This window comes from Anopheles merus, chromosome X (assembly GCF_017562075.2).
Source record: "Anopheles merus strain MAF chromosome X, AmerM5.1, whole genome shotgun sequence".
NCBI classification, from domain to species: Eukaryota; Metazoa; Arthropoda; class Insecta; order Diptera; family Culicidae; genus Anopheles; species Anopheles merus.
In genome coordinates this window covers 2,520,636-2,538,094 of record NC_054081.1, presented here as the reverse complement: position 1 = coordinate 2,538,094, position 17,459 = coordinate 2,520,636, and the positions used below count along the sequence as shown (strand labels likewise).

Sequence of the window (17,459 nt, the reverse complement as noted above, 5' to 3'; positions counted from 1 at the left end):
CACACACACACACATAGGCACTGATTTTGCATTAATGCATCAAGTGGTGGAGCCCCCACTGCCCCTCCTGCTTCGCTCAAACGAAGCGCTGGGGCCGGGCCGCCGGGTGTGTACGAATCTTTAGCAGGCACAATTAAATTAACACTCAAACGATTTGTTGCGCACGGCAAAGGGCAACAGAATTGAAGAGTGGGAGGGGGGGGGGGTATTGCATGACGGGAATCGGGATGCATTGATGCATCAATTTTTGCCGGGGCTTTTTGTGCCGCGTTCGTGCATCGTGTTGCCTTCGCACGCCCTTCTGCGCCGCGAATAACAAAGCACCGCACAAAGCCTTGAAAGGTAATTTGGTGTTTTTAATTGAAACTCCTACACCAACAGCAACGGCATCAACACGTTCCCACTGCATTCTGCACCCAGCTGCTTCCGCCCGGCAGTGCAGTGCGCTGCAGGGAAATGCAGCAGTTTCGAAAGCAGTTAAACTGTCCCATTCCCATCCCAAGTCCCTTTTGGGTAGCAGCATCAAGCTGAAGAAATAATACAACACCACAACAACAGCAAAAAACTACACACACACACAGCCCACAACCACCCTTAGCTCTGCCGGCGTGCAGGCAAATCGAGCGCCCAGGCAACAATGGCGGCAGCAAACCGTGCCCGAGCGATAATGAGGAAAGCGAGTGGGCGAACGAGCGCGCGCGCGCCCTCGCCCTCGTGTGCTGTGTGGCGTTGGAGGCTGTTGGCGGGGGCCAGCAGAAGTGTTGAGAAAAATTTAAATCTCGATAACTACGATGCAATTCATTTGCAACAACGCGCCCGGCCCAGCTCCCTTCTCGCTGCACGAGCAGGACGATCCCTGGCAAGCGAGCACGGAGCGATTCCTTCCCGTGTACTTGGTGCCGTCTCTCGTGCCTTTCACTGCGTTTTAAGCTAGAAATAATGAGTTCAATTTATGCGAGAGGGTTTTAGTTTTGTTTTGTTTTATTTTGTTTTATTTTTTTGCGAGGAATGCCGCGGAAGAGCTTTTCATAATTGAACACTTTTGGTTTTAAAAAGCGTGCTTTGCTTACAGCCTCAAAAGCAAAAACGAAACAAAGCATCAGGTTAAAGGTAAAGCACATTAAACGATGTGCCATTGATTCCCTTATTCGGCGACTACCGCGTTCCAGGCCGCATGTGTAATCCAAAAAAACAAACAAAAAAAAAAAAACAAACCGCACCACACGCTCACGAATGCACAGCAGCTTAAATGTGCAACAGCGACGAACGTGCGGGTGATGATCAAGATCATGGTGAACAAACACACGATTGTGAGCAGTGGAAAGGATTAGAGGGGCACGGGAGGAATGGAGCGAAAAACAAAAAAAAACACTCAAATTTGTACATAATTAAAGTAAACACTTAGCCTCCGTCCCGACGGGTGCGGGAGCGCAACGGGAGTGAGATTTACATTTCGCAGTGGTTGTGCATTAAAATACACACACACATGCAAACACAAAGCAAACAAACGTAATGCAGCGGTGAAGCTGGGAAGGAAAATGAACGCTGGGAAGGAAAATGGGAAACCCCGCGATTCCTCGCCTCGCCGTGAGCGCTTTTGTTTCCCTCTCCTTTCTTACAATTGACCACGGAGAAGGGGGGTGGGGGGGGGGGTTAAAAGTGGAGAGGGCAAGGTAAAGAACAAAAGCTGCTTCCTTTTCCCAGTGGCCGGGGTGTGGGAGGTGAAGTTATTTTGCCCATTTCGGACACGCGACTCCCGGGTGACTTCTTCCCATTAAATCGATCGAGTCGATACTGCCTGGCATGGTGCAGTCACATGGCTGGGCACGAGAGGGGCAGGACAGGGGAGATTACCCTTGTACCGTGGCACTTAATACCGACCGTTGCACATCCCTTGCGGCCGTGCGGTTACTTAAATGCACATTAAAATAAATATTCCTTCCCGGGGCGTGTTTGGTTTGGGGTAGAGCCTCGCATGCGCTACCAACATTAGCACAGCCAACAGCGGGGCGAGGGAGATAGAGCGGTGGAAGGATGCAGATGATGCGGCACTGCACTGCACACGCGACTACATGATCACACGAATTAGTAGGCTTTCGGTTGAGCGGTTCGCGCTGCCCTCTCTATCCGAGGGCAGGATCAATCGGGTTTCGGTTGGGCTGGGTTCGTCGCTCGGTGCGCTTTGGGAGCCTGTTTTGCGAACGAAATTCTTCGCGCCGTGGCTTGGTAATGAAGCCCTCCCCAGCAAAGGGTGGGCTGGAGGTCGGGCTGCTCGGGAGCATGTAAATTAATTCCAAGGAAGCGGCAGAACTTTGGCACGATCAGTGACCCTTTGGTTTCTGCGTGGAATGCCACTGGCGGGTGCACGGCATGGTGGAATGCTATGGGAAGTGCGTTGTTGGAGTTTAAGGTGATCAATATGAGGATTTTGTGCACAACTGGTAATGTTCAAACGGCTCAACGTGGTTGGAAATAAACCCGATCAGATGGTTTGAGAACGTGAAAGCAATTGAACAACATCTTAGGTCTTCTCCCTAGCAAACTGCTAAGATATCCTCCAAAGATGTAAAAGTCTGTATTGAACATCGGATGTTAAGACCAGAATTATGGATAGATGCTCATGAATGATATCTAAACTTGTGTAACCTTCAGTTTCAGAATAACAGCTTCAGAGCGCAAGATCAACATCCAGAATAGTAACCTTCTAATGGCTATTGCGGCTATTGTTAGTGCCTTGAAAAGGCATCCTTTAACATCTACAAAAACTCACTGAAAGGTGTAGTATTAGTAGATCAAAGATATGGGAAGTGGATGCATGGTAGCAGTTTAAAGTCATCAATAACAGGACTTTCGAGACAACTTGTGATCTTCAAAAGGCTCATCGCAAGACTGGAATGATCCAACTCAGATGTTTTTGAAATCGTCAAACTAAAAGAATCAAAACTTTGGATTCAATACAAATCTACCAACAACGGGCTTGAAACAAAGGTAGATATTAGGATTTAGTCCTAAGATGTAGCTATAATATTCGAGAATATAAAAAGGATATGTTTGGAGTATTGGATATTGTTACCAGAGTTATGGATAGATGTCTGAGGATGACATCTAGACAAAGGCAAATGTTGGAGCTTGTGCGGGACGAGTTCAGATTTTAAAGCTACCTCTACGACCGACATCAATTTCTAACGTAACATTAGGAAAAAGTTCAGGTTTCAGAACAGTGAGAAAACAAAAACTCTTTTTAGCATGCACACCTCATCCTCGCAGTGTCGTTGTGTAACCATTCTATGGATCTTTTTTGTTGCTCTTGTTTGTGCAAGTCCTTCAAAAAGGCATCCTTTAAAATCTCAAAGCTCCCAATCCTGTCAGCATGTTGGCTCCAATGCCTGAGCGATGGCAGTTACAGTAACCCTTTGCGGAAAGAAAACAGCGACGCTTACTTAATCATTCCGTTCCCACGATCCTTTTTCTTGGGACGCAACTTTTCACCCTAAAAACACACACACACTCACAAAATCTGCATAGCAAACAAAGCCAAGAATCGAGCACAGATACGCACGCACGCACAAAAAAAAAAAAAACTTCATCGCAACTGTCAGCACCGTGACACAGTGTCCCGCACCGGTTCCGGGCCTAATTAAGCGGAAGTTGGCTGCCTTCTTCCCGTCTGCATTGCGCTCCGAAGCGGCCTTCCGGCGCATTCGATTTGCTTCCCAAATGGGACCAAAGCCCGCCCGGCGCGAACAAGCTTCGACAGCTCTTGGCTGCGTGCAAAAAAACAAAAGAAGGAAAATAAATCCCCAACGCGCGGGAAGGTGATATGATGAAGGATACCGGAGAAGCAAACTCGGGGAAAAAACGCCCTCCCTTAACCCTTATCATAAACTAGTCACGGGAAGGCCCCCACAGCCACAGTCACTCCGAGCCGAGGAAGGTCAAGTTGGGTTGCATCCTTTTTTTTTTCGTCTGAGCTCCTTGTGTGAGTGCGTGATTCATCCGTCCTAAAGCTGAAGGACAGGTTGGGCTTCTTTTTTGGTTGTTGTGCGAACCGTTTGTCTGGGTTCCATTTTTTTGTAGGGCAAATGGAACGATTTGCTGATTCTTGCTTCCGAAGGACCTGGGATGAAAGCGGCGTGACACTGTGCAGCAGATTCTGGGAAGGAGTAGAGGACAAATGTTTGCAAAGCTGCAGCAGGAAAAAAAAAAACCCGCTCCCGCTCAGAATGGTAACGCTCCGAGCGACGGAAGGGCCAAAAACGAAGGAAAGTTAAGGCGGTGAGCATGAACATACAATCCGATCCTGAAGGACGCCGGCCGCGTCAGTGAGCGGAGGTCCTTTTTGAATAAATAATCCAATCCATTGGGGAGCAGGGAGCGGATCGTTCGAAGCAGCTCGCAACGCAGACACCAAACGGTTTCGTGACCCTCCTGGACCCGCACTAATGATGGCACTCCAACACTCAACACCCGACCGCCCGATCGATCCATCATCGGGGAAACGTGGAGAGTCCGGGCCGCGAATGAACCGGTCACGGAACATCACTTACAGGGCGGGCGGAAAATAGCTCGCGGACGGGCGTACTTCCCTCCGTGCCACAACATTGAGAACCGGGGCAAGGACTGGTGGCAGGGGTTTTGAGCGAAACAATCGCCCCGATCGCTAATGAATCACGACCGGAGGAAGCACGCAAATTGAACCTACATGCCTGGTCGGTCGGTTGGCTCTACGCATCTGCCAGCCGCAAGCACTGAAGAGCTTCATTAGAATTTAAATGATTGTTGCATGTGGAGCAGAAGGGAGGGGAGAGAGGACGAGGGAAAGGTTAGTCTTCCGTGTGGTCAAACATATTTTCGGCAGGAATCAATCATCTCTGTCTTCGGAGTGGTTGAGACGATCAGCTTTAGTACACGATCTAGCCGTTAGCTGGCGTTCAATGTTTTTAAGCGTTTTTAATATTTTGTATTATCAACGCTTTATATATTCGCTTGGACTATTCTATTTTATTTTATCTATTGCTTCTTTTATTTCTTGCTGAATCCATTTAATCGTTTGCTGATTTGTTTCTCACTTTTCTACGTTTTAGTTGCCTTTCTCACAATTTGTTCAGCTTATGCTTTGTTAATAAAATATGTTGAATATTCATTCTTTTACTCATTATCTTTATGTTCCTTGATATTTGTTTGTTATCACTGTCACTGTTTCATGTTTTCTTGTAGCTTTCATAGCTAGATGCTATCCGAGTAATTGTTACTTCCTCCAAAACTCAGTCTGTAATATTTAAATCTTTCAACGTAGAATTTCCTCATTAAAGGAACTAATAAGTAAATAACACATTTTTAGGCGATGATAATAATTCCTAAGTGGCTCTTCATTTGGTACTTGTACTGTTTTATTAAAAACGTAGGTAAATGTACCTTACATCTAGGAGTAGATAGTCCTCTCTTTCTGTAAACTATACACCTCAAGCCGCATTCCAGTTGCCCAATAGCTCGGTTCAAACAGGCTCCCACACCGGCTCACCCTTAACTAGACTCCGCTCATCAGCTGCCACGATGCACAGGTTGCTCGGCCAGCCTTGGTGGTGGTGTCAAATCGATACCGAGTACCGAGCACACCGTCCTGCACCGGCAACCGGCAGAGCACCGTCCCGAACGGTTTGCTGTCTCCTGTCCAGTCCTGCTGGGAGCTGGGGTAAAAATCGGTAATGCTCACCCGAAAACCTTCGCTAGTCATTGGAACCGGCTCAGCAAAGCGGCAGACTGGTCGTCCGGGCATTAGCTATGCTAATGTGCAGCCATCCTCCCCCCCCCTCCCCTTCCCCCGGACCCCGAAAAGGGATAAAGTTTGCTCCGAGCCGGGCTCGTCCGTACACGCTGGCCTGGCGTGGCAACAAGATTAGGTTTTAGGTGTGATGAAAGAGAATATTTGATCACAAACGAACCCCCAAATGTGTGTGTGTGTGTGTGTGTGTGTGTGTGTGTGTGTGTGTGTGTATATATGCGCATGTTGAGTTGAGGAGTACACTCCCGGACATTCGATATGAGTCACGCCGGACATGGCGGTCGCCCATTTCGATTGCAGCTCGGGCTGCACCAGTCCACAGACCGATTCGATGTTGGAAGTTTGCCGTACTGCAGGGACCTGTCCCGACGCTCTATGAGATGGCAATCAGCCGGCAGGAGTTGTTCTTGAAGCGAAATCTTGATGCCCTCCGGAGTGGCGCAGGGTGGAGGCAACGCAACTCCTCCCATTCGGTGCGAACCGGGGCATGCGGGACATTTCGGGACGGTAGCTTCACGACCGCAAAAAGAAAGCGCGCGCTGATCCTGTCGACTCCAGTTGATAGGCAGTGTGTGCAATCGCTCATAAACTATCTATTGCACGGTCGTACCGGGGAGCTTGCTGCAGATGATGGTGCTGCCCCAGCAACCTTGTTTCTCCGTGGCGTGCCTCCTGCAAAGCCCGCCGGTTCCGCACCATTTTTGACGACAACCCGGCACCGAAATCATACAGGCCCTAGTGCTCGCGGTGCTGGCGGAACGATTTATATGCACCGTGGTCTGCTGCAATGCTCGCTCCCGAGCACGGTGGGCTGGCTTAAAAGACTCGGATCGACGTGCGCTCGTAAGTGGAAGCGTCTGCTAGGCAACAAGCTCCGCATTCCTTCCGAGAACGCGTCCGCTGCGACCCATTACTGCCTACCGAAGCAAAGCCATCGGTGGAACCCCTTTCGGTGGAAGGTAATTCTCACCAAACAGCTTCCGAAGGAGCGAGGGGGGGGGAGGGAGGGCGGTCGCGGAAGAAAAACATGATTTCCGTCGCCTTCTCAATTCTTCGCGCGCAGCGAACGAAACCGCCCTTGTGCCGTGCCAAGAACGTTGGAGAGAAATTCCAGCAAACGAATATCTTCTAATGCAAAGCACCAAGATGGGGTGGTTCTAAGATGTTTTTGGGGTGGTCTGTGACGTGAAGCACAGAAACGTGCGAGTGCTAAGCACAAACTAGAACAATGAAATCTACTTATTGTTAATTTATTTTTTCTGTCCATGCAGGAGAGTTTCATTCACGGTTCATTGGCACGTTGCAACTTTGAACCAGCTTCTTTGGTTATGTTTGGGGGAGAAAGACGTTCCGAGTCAAGTTTCTAAGGATTTTTCCATTTCAAAACATTATTTTTGAGCATAACACTAATTATATTTATGATAAAATAATATTCAAACCTTCAACATTGCAAAAATCTCACTGAAGTCCCTTCTTGCCATAATGCCTTTAGGAACCACAGCATTGCATTCGAGCAGCAACAGCTCGAATATTTCTGAGTGAGTTCCTCCCTTCCGTATCTTGCTCACTCCACAACAAAGAACACAAAACAGTGCGAGAGCGAGCGTGAGTGCCCTCAAAAAGAGCGTGAGTTCCAAGCACGTGCGAGAAAAGTGCAGCGCTCACTCGCGTTCCCGTCGAACGTCTGCCACAAGCGAGCTCACGTGGAAAGCGAGAGAGAGAGAGAGAAAGCGCGCCCGAACGAGCTCCCAACGAAAGAGCGAGCGTGAGCGCCCGTTTGCGATAAAAAAAAAGCAAAGTCGCCCAGCATCCGCCGATGCCCCGTCTCGCTCGTACTGACACAGTACGCGACCCGAGCGACGGATTTGCTCTTCCCGTACCCCTGTGGGAGCGGTCGTGAGTGAAGCGGTTTTGAGCCTGATTTTTGTTTGCGGCACTCCGGTTGTTGCTTTTCTGTGTCCTTCCCTTCCCGCACTGCGCTTTTGCGCGACAATTTCGCCCGCAGCATGCAAGCTGCGTGCCGATAACATGCTCCACCAGCGGGATGGGCTGGAACGAGAACACGCAGGCAAGAGGGACCGGAGAGAGGGGACGGAGGGTGGGGGTTTGGGGCAACGGTGGGTGGCCGAAAAACTTCGGGAGCACGGCTCGCGTACCCGCCGAAACCGAACGCGCCGGAAGGTGTGCGCTCAGTTCCGACCGAAAGGTTTGTTGCTCCGGACGCGTTTTCGTACGGCCCGGTTCGTGCCCGCTGGTTGTTGCCGAGGAGCGTGGGGTGCGGGTGCTCGGGAAGGGTCAAAAGGCGACTTTTCTTTTGCTGCCGCGACCGAGCGGCCTACGACGCCAGCACGTGCGTGTGCGCTGCAGCGTGCATTTGATGGGTGTTTTGTTGCTTTGTTTTCTTAGTGTGCGACCATATTGGCCAGTGAGTAGTGTGCATGTGTGATTGCTCGTCAGAGTGAAATTTTAACTGCAGGTAAATAATTAAATAATATAATCACAATAACCAGTTGTCACATCTCATTGAACATTATTCCATTAAGTACTCACGCCCAAACTATTCCACTCCGAGATAGTTTCCCATGGATAGTTTCGCTCGCGATGTTTGTTTGAAGAAGCGTTGTTTTTTTTTTGTTGCTTATGGTAAAGTTTGGTTTTGTTTTGGTTGGACCATCTCGTGGCTTTCCACGCGGAGAGCGGGAGAGAGAGAGAGAGAGCGTTAGAAAAGGCTAAAAAAAGTACGCGACGTAAACTTTACGGCCGTGCGATAGAGAGATCCGAGCGAGCTTCATTACGGCCCTCTCATCGCAGGCTGCTCACTCACCACTCCGCCACCACTCGTCACTCAGGCACGGGGAATTGTTTCGCTCGCGTCCGCCCTCACAATCAGCCCGCGTCACTCACTCGCTCGCTCGTTCGGAACGTTTGGTTTTGCGAGCGCCCAAACAGGGCAACGGGGATTGGAAATCCGAGCCCGCACCCGGGCGCCCGGGTGCGGTTCAGGACTTTTTCGCTGGCAGAAATGAACCTGCGCGCGTGTGCTTGTGTGCGAGTTGCTTGATGAGTGGCTGTAGCGATTTGGGAAGCGTCCGACAAACACAACTAACGCAAAAAAAAACGCAATTTTCGGCAACTTTGAGGAATGGACAGTTGCAATAAGGCACTCGGAAGGAATAATAATGCAACGCCAAAGGATTCGTCCACTATTTGCCACACTTTTCACGCACCAAACATCCTGTCTCCGAGTGTGTGTGTGTGTTGTGCCCCCCCAAACTAAAGCTCCACACCTTTTTGGGGGGGAGTTTTGCAGTTGTTTTTGTTTTGGCTAAAAGCCTTCACAATCAACACTTGCCATGCTTCGCTTCTCTGTCTCTTTCATTTCATCTCTTCCCCTTCACTCGCGCACACACCCAGGCTTCACTGCATTGCAATGCAGGCCCCGGGGACGAACTCCGATGAAAAATGATGCAATTAAATAATTAAGCAGCCTTTCAAAATACGTCCATTCCTTCTTCGTTCCGTCTCTCTCTTTTTCGCTCTCGCTCTCTCTCTCTCTCTCTCTCTCTTCATCCACCCTTTCAGGGTTTTGCGCGAATCTGTTTGTTTGTTGCCATGTGCTTTTGTGGTTTGTTTTTGTCGCATTACGGACATTCCGAAACCTTGCTGGTGACGGGGGGACCGCCCTCGACCTTCACCCACCAACCCAGCCCCACGTGCTGACCGAGGTCACGCTGCTCCCAGTTTTAAGGATGTTTTATTTTTATCTCCTGACATTGATGACACTGTCGCCGGAGTGGTCTCGTTTTGGTGTTGCGTTTGGCTGTTCATTTCCTTGTTTGTTTTTTTTTGTGTGCGCTTCATCGCGATGCGCAGTCAATTAAAATTTGCACATCACCCTGCTCACTTCCTCCGTTTTTTTTTCTCTCTCTCTCTCCCCGTTATCTTCCATTCCAGTGGAAAGAGGGCCGAATTTTCCCGACGTTTAGCGAAAAAAAAGGGGGGGAACAACCAACGGACCCCAGTGCAACTAATCGACAGCTGTCGAACGAGGCGAGGAACTCGGTGGAAATGCACGGCCACAGTGCGATGTGAGCCCCTCCAGCAAGCGGGCAAGAAGACGCACGGAACAGTAGAGCAAGGAGGGGAAGGCTAGAAAAGTTCAAGCATACCCAACACACCAACACACACACAGGCATACACGTTCCAGCGAAAGATATGGCGCCAGTCCGGGACACACGGTGGGCTGGGCGGCAGCTCGCGCTGACACTGCTCGCGGTGACGCTGGCCGCGGTCGGGGGGCGGTCGGTGGCGGCATCAGCACTACCGACTGACAGCTACCGATTGACAGGGAGCAGCGCAGCGACAGCGCCCACAAAGGAGACGGTGTCAGCCTCAACTTCATCAACCTCAACCGACGACGCTACTATCAACCGCTGTCGCGCGGCCTGCCTGGCGAAGGTAATTATAATCTCATTAAATAATAGGGCCTGGCTGTATAGGGCCTGGGCCCGCGCGTCACCACCATAAAACAAGAGGGGGAGGGGGGAGGGTCCGATCGGTAGCGGGAGCCTGCTAGAACACGTACACGTCCGCGTTTGGCCGTCCGGGAGGCTGGGACCGTCCGGGCTTTTGCGCTGTCAGCTTCCCCTCGATCGCTCGCCCGATGCCTGCTCTCCCGCGGGAGCTCCGGCTGGACCCGGTGGTACCCGAATTGGCTATCATTAGGCTGGGGCGGCAGGCATCCATCAAGCGGCAGGCGAGCGTCGGCAGTTGATGTCCAGTCCTCCCGCTCAGCTGACACAGCCGACCGTCCTTGTCGGGGACTTACTCGAAACTTCCCCGCAAGTTCGCCTGACACAAGCCGTCGCTTGCTGCTTCGCCGTTCGGTCCTCCGCTTCCCTTTCGCCGTGCCTCTCGATGGGCGGGAGAGGAATGAAGCAAAGAAGTAGAAAAAAAGGCAAACCCAAAACCGCAAACCCAATTGGCAGCGCTGCTGCTGCCTGTTTAAGGGCGATCTTGGCCGATCGGTCGCGATGCTCCGGTCCGCGATGCGTCAGCGCATCGTCCACCCTTGCGGCGATCCCCGACGAACCATTGCCTCCGCGCGCCACCGGCCATGGTTCGCCCCGTGATTAACTAGTTTTCTGATTCAATCAAGATGCTGTCTATCATTGCGATTGTTGTTTTATCTCGTGTCGTCGTGCAGTCTCCTCCCTGCCCGCTGCGGGGGCCCCCTGTCGTCCCTTCGCCCTGCATTAGGGCGCGTTTTTGCTCCCGCAGCGGCTGGACACTGGTTGGCGCGGCCGCCTTTCCACATTCTTTCCGGTTCTGTCCCGCGGCCCCCACGGCACACCCGGTCACAGCCGGTACGCCTCAAGCATTGTTTTGATGAGTTTTCTCTGCTTTGTTGAGCCGCGGGAGGGAGTGAATAAAAACACACACACTCACACACAACCACAGTAAACTTCGAAGCAAACCGTCCTTCGGCAGCCGCGGGAAACGCCAAACCAAATCTCTGGAGAGTTGCACTTACTGGCTCGCGAAAGAAAAGAAAAAAAAAAGCCATGCGAGAGGAGCTGCCGAAAGCCCTCACTAAACAAAGCAAAAACAACAACAAGAACGAAAGAGTGAGAAAAAAAGGGAACAAAACAAAAACCCCGCCAAGGCAAAACGGCTGCGCAGCACAGACGACGAACGGGCAACCGCAAACCGAAGACCTCGAGAAAGCCACTCGTGCCAGACGCATGTAGTGTTGCGGGGAGAGGGGGGAAGTGGGGGGAGTGAGGACATGCGGCATATCTCGAGCCAAAAGGAGAAGGGGGACAAAACAAAAAATGGAAAGAAAAAAGAGGCTCCTTCTGAGTTCCATTATTAAATTTTTCCTTCCCAACCGCCGGTACATCATTACGATCAGATAATCAATTAAATCGCGACACTAGAAGCAATTAAGAACGCAGAAGGAGATTGACAAAGCGCGCCGTCGTTGCCCCCCCACCCCACCCCTCGGTTTGCCTGTCGGTTTGGTTTCTGGAAAACGTAAGACGCAGCAAAACGGCACAATGACGGGAGTCCATCACGTTGCTTCACCGGGAGGACGGTTGGAATGACTTTACTTCCGTTTTGATCGCTCCAATTGGGTGGAAGGGGATTCGCCCTCTTGCAAGTCATTCGTGGCTCTAGCACACGGTTGGAGGTTTTCCGTTTTCAAGGTGGACGGGACGGCAATTATGGCGAGAGCGCCACTGTCCCACGCGATGAAACGAAAGGTGGAAGCGGATCAATCGCTCTGATCTTGCTTGCTATTATCTGCACAGCTTGAGCGGACTGTGCTGCTGGAGGGTACTTCCGATCGTTGGAGCCGTTAGATGGTTCACTGCAGCGCACGCAAGGTTTGGGAAATAGGGCTTGCCGCCCGTACTTGGAGCTGTTGGCCGTGCGTCCAAGTCCCGCAAGTGCGTCCAATTACTGCGGCAGTTACACAAAGCAATGCCCGTTGGACGGATGATGACATTAAACAATGGAGAGAGAAAAAAAGAAAAAAACAAAACAGAACGCTCTGGAAGACTGTTGACGACTCCGTACTGCGCCTGCTACACGTTGATGCAATTAGCAGTAAATTTTAAGCCTCATATCCGTCAAAGATCTTCATTGTTAGAAATGCTCTGCCTTTTTGCTCGAGAAGCAACGCATTGACTCAGCAGTTCGGCACAGCTCTGTTCTGCGTTTGCCCCGGAACGGTAACAGACTTCGATTTACATCCCACCAGTCCCGCTTGCCCTGCTCAACGAACTTTATTGCCACCCTGTGTCAACGTTTTTCGGCCCTCGGGGCGCGTGCAATGGGACCATATTTTATCACCTCACCAGACCGACACCGAACGGCTCCATATTGTCGTCATCGCCGCCGTCGCTCGCTCGCTCGCTCGCTGACGCGAGTTTTATGCTGTCCGGCCAGACCTGCAGTAAACAATCGCGTCCACTGTTTCGGCTAGGGCGACGGGGCGAGTTCATCGGACCCTGCGCCGCTCCGAACCATCGGTGCGACGACTCATCTCGGACGGATCGGGTGAACCGGATCACCAGAACGAGTCAGGAAAAATAAAACTCCGATGGATTGGGAAATAATTCATCGTAAGCTCCAGTTACAGCCGTGGCAGACGTTCGCCGATGCGTAATTGCCGGCTAGATGTTCGGGGGCCATGTTTGGTCGCGGTCAACCACACACACGCCTGGGTACGGAAGGTGCGAATTAGATATTGTTGCAGTAATTACAATGATTAGACCCGTGTGCGACGCGTGCGGAATGTGGTTTGGACCGGCCTGGACGAGCCCGGAATGACGTCATGGTAGCGGTCAAGAGGAGCCGTTTTCCCAGACCACAGTGGAACTATCTGCTGGAATCTGTTTGTCATAAAAAAGGGTAGAATACGTCATCGGTTTAGGCGGCGCTCTAGCAGCAATCGAACACGACACCCGACACGAACAAACAAACAAGACAAACTTCAAGTCGAACATGTCAGTTGATTCTGTCTGTGATGTTCGATACCCACCTGTGCTGTAAGCACCTTGGCTGTCAAACGCTTCACAGCTACAGTCGATAGAATTCAATGCGGGACTTTTTGAAGTTTGTCTCTTTTTCTTCTTAAAATTGCGAGCAAAATATTAAAAATAGCTATCAAAAATGCTTCACAATCAATTATAACATCAAATATACAGGTTTGAAACGTATATAGCACTGTATCTGCTTTGGCATGGACGTTTGGTTACATTTTGAATATTAAACTTGAATGATTTTTATGTTATTGTTTATGTGAATAACTAGTAAATTATTTGTTGAATCTTCCCCCTGCAGATGGATATTCATTTAAACTATGAAAATGCTTCATTTTCATCATGACATCGAACAGCTGACAGAGCACCTATCGAACAGAGTCGTTTGTGTTTGTCTCGTTCGATTGGTTCCAGCGCGCCGCTTTAGTCGTTACATTATTTTGTTTTGTAGATTCTTTTGCACATTTACGTTCTTTTTCATTTTATATTACGTTTTCTTATTGACTACTCCTTTACAATACTTTTATTCTCATGCAGTATTGTTTTTTTTTGTGGACTTCATCAATTTACTTAATTTGTGGTTTGAAGTGTTATCTTTTGTTCGTCAAACTCTTCTCTTTTCTGTTTCTATTTGACTCTTCTCTTTATTTTTTATTCTTTATTGTTTTTTACATCTTTACTTCTGTTTTTGTTTCTATTTGACTCTTCTCTTTATTTTTTATTCTTTATTGTTTTTTACATCTTTTCTTCTGTTTCTGTTTCTATTTGACTCTTCTCTTTATTTTTTATTTTTTATTGTTTTTTACATCTTTTCTTCTGTTTTTGTTTCTATTTGACTCTTCTCTTCATTTTTTATTCTTTATTGATTTTTACATCTTTTCTTCCATTTCTGTTTCTATTTGACTCTTCTCTTCATTTTTTATTCTTTATTGTTTTTTACATCTTTTCTTCTGTTTTTGTTTCTATTTGACTCATCTCTTTATTTTTTATTCTTTATTGTTTTTTACATCTTTTCTTCTGTTTTTGTTTCTATTTGACTCTTCTCTTTATTTTTTATTCTTTATTGTTTTTTACATCTTTTCTTCTGTTTTTGTTTCTATTTGACTCTTCTCTTTATTTTTTATTCTTTATTGTTTTTTACATCTTTTCTTCTGTTTCTGTTTCTATTTGACTCTTCTCTTCATTTTTTATTCTTTATTGTTTTTTACATCTTTTCTTCTGTTTCAGCCTCAGTTTATCTAGTTTTTGAATCTATTTTCACCTTTTTTCTTCTAAATGCCCCCTTTTTTCCTATTCCTGTTGTTATACTGCAAGTTAACTTCTCCCAGCAACTGCATTCTCACTTCACCAAGCCCAATGTCCACTGTTTCCTTCGCCCTGTCGCTTGTGGTCGGGCACGTTGAGCCTAATGGCAGACGACAGTACGATGCGCATCCTTGACTTAACGCCCGCCCGGTAAAAAAAAACAAGGGTACGTCCACCGGGCGGCGGCGTCGCCTGGTGGCTGGATTAATGTTACCGTCGCCTGATGGATGGACGGATGGATGGGCCGCGCTAATGTTTCGCGTACGGAATGCGCCCTGGACAATTCGCGGCTCGCGCGCCTCTCACCCACCGCGCAGTCTATAATTCGTCACCCTCCCTTGGCCCCTTGCCGCAAAGGTCCGCGCTGCACCCGGGGGCTCACGTTTCGCTCTTCAACTTTACCGACGCGCTGGTAGCTTGACATCTTTCCGGCTGCGCGTCGTTAACGTTTTGCTGCGCTGAGAACCACAACGGTGTGCTGAGGGGAGCGGGGATTAGGGTGGTGTAGAAAAAAAGCGGAGAAAAAAAAATCTTCCACACTTCCACATCTTCGGTGGAAGCAGCGAGCGGTACATACAGAGCGGAGCACGCGAAGAAAAGCAAAGGGCAAAATCTCGAATGTTTTTTTTTTTGCTGCGTTCTTTCGCTCCCAGAAAAGGGTCCGCGGGGGAGAGGGGGCAAGTTGCAACCGACCAGAAACAAACACACAAAACGCGATATATATTAATAACCGGCCCGGGCGGGAGCTCATAAATCACTGCCGGCCGGGCACTGGTCCCTGTCCGCCGGTTCCAAGAGTACGGGGCGACATCTTGCACACGCCGCCCGTTAGGGGGAGGAGGTGGGTGTGTGCACTTGCGACCGAAACAGTAGTAATCCGAACGGACACGCCTAGGGCACACGGTGTGTGTGTGTGTGTAGGTACGCCGCCAGTCGGGCATTGCCGGTAGGAATTGTGCATCAAAAGAGATTATGCTCCTTTTGGAGAGACGGAGCATAAGACGGATCGGGGCCGGGACCGGTGAGGGTAGTTCCGGGAGGGGAAAAGAACGTTTAGTACTAGCGGTAAAGATGCGCAATCGAAGTCAGTTATGGAGTGTGGGGAAAACCTGATGTATTTTATTGTTTTAGTTATTTACTTTGATGCTAATAAGCTCTTTTGTTCAACAACATTCTTTTTCAACTCTGATACGACTGACATATTTTTTTTATTAGAACTCTATTAAGGCGTCTAATTAAAACCATTTCAAGACCTTTAAAACGCGAGGCGCAAATAAACTATCAAAATAACAATATATTGCTATGGATATGTTCTTGAGATGGCAATGAAGCATTGAATATGAAGTCATAATAATGGTTGAGCGTTATTTGCGAATTTTTGTGTTGTATTGATATTTTTTTTTTGATGATCTCGCTCGCGTACGAGCAGAAATCCATGCCAAGAAAATTTCACTGTTGAAATACATTATAATAATTTGAAAAATATCAAAGCGCTTCAATAATATGCAGCTTTTTAGTTTGAAAATAGATTATTAAAAAATACAGATTCGTTTTAAACGACCTCCAATTTGCACCAAAAGGAGTGTCGTAATAAACATAAGGTGAAGGTCGTTTTGGAAATTGCCATTTTTTTTCCATTTGTCATGTAAACTATGAATTTGTTTATCAACATATCGACATAGCTGACACATATTGCACACACAAATGAACAATCATATTAATAAAAAATGGATTCCATTGGCTTAAGATCAGCAGGACTTTCCGGATCACAAGTTCAGTCGATTTGTAGTGCTGTATGTGTGGCTAAGACCTTTTTAAACACCACATAGCTATAGGAACCGCTTGTGCAGACTAATAAGTTGTAAGAATCTCCTCGTACAGGCAGTGTCAGAATCTCAGGAATCTGGTATACACATATTTACATAATTGTGATTTTCTCAGTTTTATCCATTTTTATTTATTAATAAAATTAGAAATACATCGAATAATCTTTGCAGGGGATAAAACCACCCACTACAAGCAAAACGGAAAATAAAATTGAATATTGCTTGGCTGAAAATCCCAGAATACAATTTACGAAGAAGTTAGAAATACTCGGCTTATCAACGTTTTTCGTTAATAGCGTATTTCAGGTACAATCTGTATAGCCTGTTTCAAGTTCCAAGACTTAATATGCATTTAATAAGATCAATTGGTATTGATGCCATAGTCTCAATTAACAAGTTTTGAAACGTGCTTAAGAATACATTTACAGGTCGATCAAAGCCAGCCATCAAAACTCCAATTTTAGTTTGAACAGACAGTCTTATAAGCGACTTCAGAACGATTTAAAGGTTTAAAAACTTTAAAGATTGTTAAGCATGTTCAAAAGACATGTTAAAACTATGTGGCTCAGTATACTCATAGTAAAGAATGCCTTAAAACTTGTTTAAGTGTAAAAGGTATGGGAAATGTTTCTTGGGAATTGCGTCGAGTGAAACTACAGTGCGTGCCGTGTGTGCGCACCCGTGCAACCGTGACTAAGCCGGATCACTTGCGCTGTTCTGCCGCTCCCCGGCCAGTATCGGATGAGGTGTCGCACGCCGCCGCACGCATCGAGCGACAGATAAAGTTGCTGCGCGCGTGTCTGTAACCTGAAGCCAGTGCAACGGGCTCTAGCTTACGGAGAATCGTTCCGGCCGGCTAGATGCGCCTGGCCACACGCACCAAGTCCGGAAACTAGCGGAGACAACGAACCTAACCTCTGTCACACACACATACACACATCAGTACAATGACCCTCTCCCTGGTCGGTAAAGTTGGAGTAGATCCTTCCGCGGGCA

At 48.3% G+C, this 17,459-nt stretch overlaps 1 long non-coding RNA gene across 1 annotated transcript in view; it reads left to right on the top strand.

Annotated features, from left to right (window-relative positions):
• Positions 1 to 7,983: 7,983 nt before the first annotated feature.
• The window catches only part of LOC121598119, a 33,175-nt gene continuing 23,699 nt past the window's right edge, over positions 7,984 to 17,459 (top strand). Inside the window, exons 1-2 of the long non-coding RNA XR_006005519.1 lie at positions 7,984 to 8,258; positions 9,737 to 10,240. This is a non-coding gene — a long non-coding RNA (uncharacterized LOC121598119). The remainder of the gene's footprint in view (positions 8,259 to 9,736; positions 10,241 to 17,459) is intronic.